At 35.5% G+C, this 9,439-nt stretch overlaps 1 pseudogene; it reads right to left on the reverse strand.

The window, feature by feature from the left end:
* Positions 1 to 622: 622 nt before the first annotated feature.
* LOC120157229 lies at positions 623 to 4,353 on the reverse strand (annotated as a pseudogene).
* Between the last annotated feature and the right edge of the window lie 5,086 nt (positions 4,354 to 9,439).

Consider the following 9,439-nt stretch of genomic DNA (forward strand, 5'->3'; position numbering starts at 1 on the left):
GTTTCTCACATCGCTTTATCCATCGACCATCTCCGTTTTCTGTCATGCCTCGGCCTTACGAGGCCATGCGCATCAAAATCCGAAATTGGCCATACCGCAACTAAAGGCCCCTGTGACAGCTTTGTAAAACAAGGACAAGACTACCATGGCGGGCAGAGGTACAATTCAAAGCCTCGAGAACAAGGGAAGGAATCAAACCAACATAAACAAATCCGCACCATTATATTTGAATGGATGCTATAACAAGGTTAGATCCATAACCTTGCATCTCTTGTTTGATATTGATATTTTGCATTGCTAATAAATTGCCTACCCTGTATTATCGGGTTTCATTAGCTTGGTTGTGTGTTTCTCAAGTGATGTTTCCCTTGAATTGAACGACAAACTCGTCTAGCACGCAACCACTCTCAATAAGGCCAAGGGATTGTCAACGCCATCTCTTTTGCAAAAATATCAGCCCTAAAACTGAATTAAGTATATCAAAATTGTCCTGAACTTATTTGGCATGGTGCAACCAAATTAAATCTATATCCATCCTCAATCCACCCCTAATAAAATCTCCCTAATCAAGTGCCCAGACCAGACAAGTATACAGTACAAGATCAATTTCCGCACGAGTTACTTCATGAATCGTACTATCATGTAATTCAAATCTATCTGTTACATCTGAGAATTGAACCCAAAATTTAACAAAGACGCTTTAAGATACAAAATTAACAAACCAGAGAAACGATGTTGGTTTTGGCAGTGTCCGCCCAGCACAACCCCCTGCCCCTGATGCTACAAATGTAATTGCGACGGTCATCAACATTAATGATACACTTCTGCTTTTTTTACCCTATTTTCTTCCCCTAACTTCTGTTTTTCAAACCCCTTCTCTTTTTTTTTCAGGCTTCAACTACTCTCTTCCATTTCCTCCCATGTAAAGATACAAGAATCGACTATGGTGACTATGAGTTGATGGTTTTTTTGTGTGTGCTTTTTTTTGCTGTTGTGTCAAAAACTCTTATACCTCAACTCAGTCAAGTCCATGGATTCAATATATCACAACTCGAAGCAGCCCTGGCTGCGGTTCTGTATAGTCAAGGCCCTCTTCAAGTAGATACCGTTGTACAGCAACTGGAAGTCTTGCTGAGTACGAGAACCCCTAGTATGGTGCCAGTTCCAACATATGTACCTGCAGGCGTTGATCTGCCACCTGTGCTGTACTCCTCAGCACTGATAGTTCATGCTTCAGTGTATGTATGGCTTCAGTACATGCAATCCATGAAGGTCTATCATCCGCTCCTGTCCTCTGAAATTCTCTAGAGGAACTGGTTCCTATATTATTATAGTTTGTAAACAGTAAAAAAACATATTAGTATTAAGTCAACCAAAATAGTAACATGAATTGCAATTACTGGAAAGAACCAGCAACCAGGATTCAGAACCAACAAACTCAGGTATATTAGGCATCAAACCTGCGAGTATGAAAGATGGATAAATAGTGAAAGGAGAAGGGGTAGGAGTAGCAGAAGTGAGGCATACAAACCAATTACACTTAAACGTTGAAATGCCCAGGATAAATAATACCACCCATCATAAATCTCAAAAACTAATGCTTTTATTCTCCACAAGAAAAATACTCACTGATCAACAGACCTTAAAAGCAATAGTAGTAGTAGTAATAATAGAAGCAGCAAGAGAAGAATGGCTTGAAGCCTTTAAGCCAACCCTGTCAAGGGACCAACTGCAACATGAAAGAAATGACAAACCTCTGTTGATATATAGATTCCTGAGCTTTTCCATGTGCTGCCTTCATATTCATATTGTGTATTTGTCCTTTCACACTAAGCTCCTTTGCTAGAGCCTTGTTTCCAATCAGAAATGCTTGACGTGCCTATGTTAATATACAAGAAAGTCACTTAGCAGTAAGGAAAGGTGTGTGGACTTAGTTCGGTGGGGCAGAAAGAAAGAATGAGAGAGATCAAAGCAGATTTCATGTGCAAGATCTGGCACAGGTCAAATGTTAGAAATTTGTCTTCTACCAGTCTAAATAATTGATGCCTCTAAACTTGTATAGTTGCATCAATTTTGTAATGCGAGAGCGACTCATCAAACACATGCTAGTTGCTTGTTTTGCAGCATCTCTTTTTTTTTTTGGGGGGGCAGGGTTTGTGGGGGGGGGGGGGGGGGGGAATACTACTGGTGTAAACTTGTACAAGGAAAGGACTAAAGAAGGAAACTCATTTCTCAGGGTTGCAAAAATGGGGTACAAATACATTGGGGGAAAAGGGGTGGTAGAGCAATTAGGCTGACAGATGCTAAAAATTTCATTGCTTGCTAACAAAAAGTTTCCAGTGAAATACCTGTTCAAAATAAGCATTACGTAAACGTGCATGGTCTCGAGCTTCCTCCCGTAGTTCAGAGTACAAATTTGCTGCCAGCTCAATAATGTTAAAGCAAATGGATGTGCAGCGAGGATATATTGCTCCTACAAAAAGCTCTATAAATGCAAGAATTTTTTAAGTGCAGAATATTACCCACTGCATCTCCAGTTTCAAGCCAAACAGGAGCCGTACGAGCTGAACCACGACTCTGCAACCTATTAGCATACATCCCCCTTCCAGATGCACTGTAGGAATTAGCAGACCCATTAGAACTTCTACTTGACCCAACAGTTGAATCAGAACCATTTCTATCATACTTCCATATTACAGAATCTTGAGATGCCATTTTCCTGACAGCTGATGCAAAATCTATGGCACCTCTAGATGGAAGGGAAGAACTGGATTTGAACATAAGCAGATTGTCCTTGTCAGAAGATCGATAGGGACTAGCATTATGTTGAAAATCGTCTTCAGCGTATTTTGAAGGACCACCTGACCATCTGACACGGTTAGTGCAGGAAAGTCCATTGTCACAGATTGGAGCTGACAAGGTCTTTGAATTCAGGTTCTGGTTGAAACCACCATCAACTTGAAGCTGCAATAAGAATTGTAAAAACTAATGAAATGCTAAAAGATTTAATACAGCTAAAGGGGCAAACACAAAACAAAAACTCCAGAACAATTGAGGATGCTTGAAATTATAAGCCAAAAACAAAAGTCATTGAAGATTTAACATCAAAAAAGAAGAAAATCCTAAAGAAAAATGTCCCTCTGTACCATGCCACCAGGATATATAAACTAGAGGCAATGCAGAAGACTGTGGTTGATTTAAGTCACCTAAAAACTTTGAGGAACCAACTTTTCCCGGTCAAACTACAGTTAGCATCCAAACCATTACCATCCACAGCAGATCCGCAAGATCCCATAAGTACAACATAAGAAAAAGGTGATACGCAATTGCAATGAAAACAAAGGAATACAAAAACTTTTTTAAAACAATTCCACATCCAGATTTTGACCGTAAACCTTTAGCGGTTCTATAACTTTCGAATTGATAATGGGAAAATAATACAATTATCAGAAAATAAGATAATCATTAATAATATATCTATATATAAGTTGAAGATTTAAATACAGCTGCATCACTACTTGAACAAAGGGTGGATGCAAGCACTTTGACCAAAACAAAGTTGAGGACCACTCACCTCAAGCTGTGTGAGCATCTCTATTGTCAGATTTAGGTCACAACCATTGGCAAAATAAACTTCAGCAAGGCTTTCAGCAGCAAATCCGGGGAACTGAGAAGCCAAAAATCCACATGACTCATTTCAGTATCATCCATGTTTGCGTGCTTACCCAAATATCACTGACGAATACATGTCTAGAATTTCCATTATACGGTAGTCCCTCCCTCCCGTTACCAATTGGCTGGTCATTGTTAACAAATTGCTTGTCCCAAGGTTTGGGTGACAGGTTCAAAACATTAGCAAATAGGATCCCCTCCAAAAGATGAAGCAGGATATCTCAAATTTTCAGCTAAGTTACTATCATTACCATAGTGATGCAGTAGTTCCTGATGATCATCAAATATATCCACTGCCAGTAGGAAACCTTGAGGCTTTGCTACCATGCAAGGACAAACAATCTAAGGAGAGGCCCCCAGATTCTATTCCTTGAGAATCATTTTCATTAATAACCTTAAGTCTGGGGTAATGTCATCGGGGAGCTGGTGTCGCCAGAACTGATGAGCCTCGTCATCAGATTATTTGAAACAGATGACCCTGACCGATCAAGCACTGCTTTTCCTACGGTGCCAGAAGTAAAACGTTGTTGTTGCAGAGCCTGCTTGGGTGCTTCCTGATGAAGACGGTGACCTAAGAGAAAAGGGAACAAACTAAAAAGCAATTCTATGTAAAGGAATCTGATGCAGAGGATATACGCTTGGGTTCTGCTAAACTCTAACCAAAACCTGCAAACCATACATCGTCATAATATTAATTACTCAAACCTACAGAGAATCTTAAATTAAGGGTAAAAAAAAACAGCCGCTCGCTATACAAACACGTGTATAATATCAATCCTGCACATAAAGCAACTCAATAACCAAATATAGAATGAAATTAACACCCCAAAAAACCGTCTCTATAGAAACTTCATGAAATAATGATGATAAAGAAACATGACAAACTAAAATAAAAGATATCTTAACCATATTTGAATCTTATGCATGCAAAATCCATTGCTTTAAATGAGCTATGATTGATTAACAACTATATGGAACTCACAATCAACCATTTCCTATACAGTAACTTCAAAACTAAGCCCAGAGGCTATAAATTAATAGCGAGATTTTCACTTAAAAACCCAAAATTATGCCAGTATCCAGTTCAAAACCTTGCAATTCACTTGCCAACAAGATTTTAACCTGAAGAGAAGGACAAAATCCTCAAGTAAAACTAAACAGTAAGCTCATTTAATTAAAAACCCTAATTAACAAAAAAATAATCTTCTAGGCATCTAGCTAAGGAATAATTAAAATGAAAAGGTAGTATAAGTCAAATCTATAATCTTCCACTATCTAAGGAACACAGTTCCGAGATCTCAATTCAATTCAATCTAACACAAATAAAAAATAAAGAAAAAGGAAAATTTGTAATAAACATAACGAATAAAGACGATTAAAATCAAGAGATCTAAGAAATTATACCTTTGCGAAACAAATAGAAAGGCTCCATGTCTAAAGATATCGGATGAAAGGAGATCGAAGAAGGGAACGGATAAAGGCAGGTCTTTCCAGATAATTCTTGTTTATTAAAATGATTGGATTTGAGCTTTGGTTATTGTTTTTCTTTGGCTGCAAACTTATTATCTCAGCTTTTTGTTTCACGGCACAGGGTTCTCTGTTTCTTTCTATCCCACCACCACAAAAATAAAAAAACAAAAAAAAAACAACACATCTAATTCCAATCCAACCCCGATCTCCCCTTGATTTGACGTTCTTTTTCTTTTTCATTCTTGTTTTTGTTTTGGTCTAATTCCGAATTCATTCCTCTATTTTATTAAAACTGAAAATTCAGTCCATCTATATTAATTTGTCTTGATTCTCGACTTCAAAAAATTGAAAACCAGTCTAATTCGGTGCCATTGTTAGATTTTTACGTTAAACCAGTGACTTAAAAATCAACAATTCAATCATTTATATGTAAAAATTAGCACAAGTAATAGTTCACCCATTTATATGTAACAAATTAGACTATTAATAAATCAAGTTGATGTGTTATTAATAATTGGATTTTGTTTTCAATTTATGTAACTATGGGATCAAACTCTAACATATTAAACTATAAAGATCAATTTTTTAGCTTTTATAAAGTAGAAGGACGGAATTTAAAATTAAACCCCAGTCTTCTATTTTTTTTTTAGAACTCCCACTTTGACTTTCTTAGTTCGTCATTAAGAAATCAAAATCATAAATATTTATGCATTGACTTCATCTTCATTACATTGTAATTATATAAATATGATATAATTAAAAGAATGTGTGTGATGAAAATAAGTACGTATTGTGTAATAAAATGCAAGCAAGCATATATAAGGACAGATAAAAAAGGGTTGGTGGGGCAGTTCCCTTTTAAAAAAAATATAAGTTGTCATTTATAATTTATATTACTTTTAAAATTTTTATTTATAATTAATTCTTATTTTAATAAAATTATAAATTTACTTCTTTAAGATAAAATATTGTGTTCGTAGCGTGCATGTGATATATTAATGTAGTTAACATTGTCGTGCAGCTAAAGCACACCAATATCATCACCCGTCTTGCATGACACCCAGCCTTCACACCCATTTAAAACAAGCAGCAATATACATTTGTTCTCGTAATCACATTCAGGCTCTTTAATTCATAGTGATCGGCAGAGGTATACTGAATATGGTTCGTGGTCTGGAATCCAACACCGTCTCCGTGGTACTGGCACGACTGCTGCTGTTGAGTATGAGCGTAGGAATATTGGTGGCGGTGGCATCTGCCCAAGTGAAACCCCAAAACGTGTTTCCGTCGAGACCTTCGCCCCGTTGCGGCGGAATGATAAGACAATGTCCTGCTCCTTTAAATGCGGTCTTCTGGGTTGCCTTGTAGCTGTTTGACAAATCCCTCGATCACATCCTCATCTCAGTGCTATTTCGACAACGTTAGCTGCCAGGTTGGCTGCACCCCCTCTGTCATTCGACGCTCATCATCTCCTGCCGACCCTAGAATTATATATATATATATGGACGCTGTTTGTTTATTGTTTAAAAGCAAAGATGTGCAAATGTGTTTGAAATAAATAAACAAGTAAACTTACCGATTGTTTGCTTAATTCCCATAATTCATCTGACTAACTGCTTTAATCAAAAGAAAAGAATTAATGAATCATTACTTAAAATTGATAGAATGAAATTGAGTTAATAACGTACACATATCTTGCAAACGTAACTTTTTAAATTCAGAATTTCTAAAAAAAATAATATTTTTTTAACCATCGTAACTATTCAATACATTCTATAACTGATTAATGTTAACCCTGTTAGTATGAAGATCATTCCATCGTAAACTTAGAAAACTGAATAAAATATTAAAGACGACATAAAGATGTCATGTTATTGATCAAATATAGGACGTTATTTAGCCGTCATGGAGTAGTTCTATAAAATTGTAATTATTATTTTAGTAATTTATATATCCGTGTATTCACTCATCATTATTATTAGCTAGATAAATTTGATTAACATTACGTAATTATATTGTAATTTCATATAAGTTAATATCTGTTTAAAAACTATTATTATTTGATATGGAACATTCATGCATGATACATCCCTGTATACGTAGTACTTGAACTCGAAACTTTAAGAAATAACAAGAATTCCGTAATTATCGAAATCATTTCATTCGTACAAAAAACAATAATTTAAATACCAAATTGTGACGAATAATTTTTACACAAAATAAACAAAATAATATAACATCAACATGATCCATTAAATCGCAATTACAATAAACCCGACAAAGTATTCTCAACTGCTATATAGATCAACAGGGTATTTCCGACGCAAGCTTCTATATACCTATAAATACAATCTTATATCATCGCCTAAGAAACGTGTGATATATACTAAGAGTCTAAGAAACGTGTCTAAATTCGTGTAATCGATCCTCGCCTTCCCATACAAACACAAGCTTCTATACACCTATAATACAATCTTATTGATAATCACGCTCTTTGATAATTCGTAACAAATATGGGCGTTGGGCTGAGCTCCAAGTCTGTGAGTGCGGCACTGGCACGGCTGCTCTTGTTGAATATCTGCATAGGGATAGGGATCGGGGTGGCGGCGACATCCGAAAATGGGTTGGCCTCAGAACAGAACCGCCGTTGCCTTACCAAAGACGACGGGAATGTGACCTGCTTCTTAAAATGCGACATTTTCAGTTGCCTGGCAAGTTGTTTAACGAATCCAGCGTTTGGATGCGGCATGAAGTGTTTGTTACAAAACCTTGGTTGCTATAGTAGCTGCAGCGCCATTGAATTTCCAGACCCATGACCATGATCGCCTGCCAAGCTCTAGATGGACGGACGATGTTTTATCACTATATGTTATAAATAAACACTCCATAAATTTGATTAGTTTAATTTAGAATTATATAATAAATTATCAGTGAACACAATAAATATTATTATTCGAATTTGGATCATAAAAAACAATAAATTATTTTAAAATCATTAAAATCAAATTCGATTAATAGATATTTAAACCATTAACAAGGACAACATTTTTGTATGTAAGTTATAATTTTTTTAAATAATATCAATTCAATTAAAGTTCATTTGACAATAAAGAATATCTTTTAATTTTAAATATGAATTATTTACTCAAATTAAATATCTAATTTGTCACTAATTTTTTAACAAAGCTAATTAAACAGTGAGGAGTGGAGCTGGTAATTTTTTAATTTTTGTATGTATTCGTAAATTGAGTTGTATAAAAATGGCACTAACGGTCAGGTTTCTTGTTCTATTAAATTAAAAAATTGATACAAGGAAAGTATTTTGTTTTTTGTTTACTTTAATTCAAATAAAGTGTTAATTTTTATTTTGAAAAATAAGCAAAAAAAAAGTTTGCATAAATTTTTCTATGCTAAAAAAGATGAAGATATTCGAGACTTTGTGAACAGAGAGGGCCAGAGGGAAAAGTAAAGGAAAAAGATAGCAATGGCAGCAGTAGCTGAAGCTGAAGCCGATGCAACAGAGCAGAACAGAGTTCCAGTCTAAGCGCGTCGCTGTGTATTTTCCCAAGACACCCATTTCTCTCGGAATATAAAAATATCATATTCCTCTAAAATTGTACATTTTTTCTTCGGGTTGGGGTTTTTCAATTTTCTATTTTATGAAAGTACAGATTTTCTAACTTTGACTGAAGATATAGAGAAAGAGAAGGCAAACAGAGGCCAAAGCCAACAGCTTTAGACGCTCTTTCTCTCTTTCTTCCTTTGCCTTGCTTGCGTCTACATTTTTCTTCTTCCTTGTTTTGCTCTTTACAAAAGAATTATTATATTCACAGTTTTCACACGAAAACAAAAATATTTCAAACTTTTTTTTATTTCTACTAATAAAATAACATATCCATAGCTAAAAAACACAGAAGTTCTTATTTTTAACTTTATCACTCTTTATTTGTCTGCCCCAATTGTCCAAATCCAGAGCCAACCCTTTTACTCCATTAACTTTTACCTGACCCTTCTCCTTGTTATTGGGTAAGTTACTTTTTCTTTTTTGTTTTTGTTAGCATCTTCTTGAATTTCCAGTGTTTTCTTTTCTTTAGATCAATTGTTTTTTTGGCCTGATTTTGGAGATCTCTTTGTTGGTTTTGTGGTGATTAGATCAAGAGGATTCTGGCTATGCTCATTTTGTGTTTTAATTCTCTTTTTGTATAACTAGTTTGTGGCTTCATTGTGCTGTTTTCTTACCGCTTCTCTGAAGTGAAAGCTTTCTGGTGAGTGATCCGCTGAACAGCTATGATTTGTG

This window comes from Hibiscus syriacus, unplaced genomic scaffold, assembly GCF_006381635.1.
Source record: "Hibiscus syriacus cultivar Baekdansim isolate YM2019G1 unplaced genomic scaffold, ASM638163v2 tig00111238_pilon, whole genome shotgun sequence".
Lineage (NCBI taxonomy): Eukaryota > Viridiplantae > Streptophyta > Magnoliopsida > Malvales > Malvaceae > Hibiscus > Hibiscus syriacus.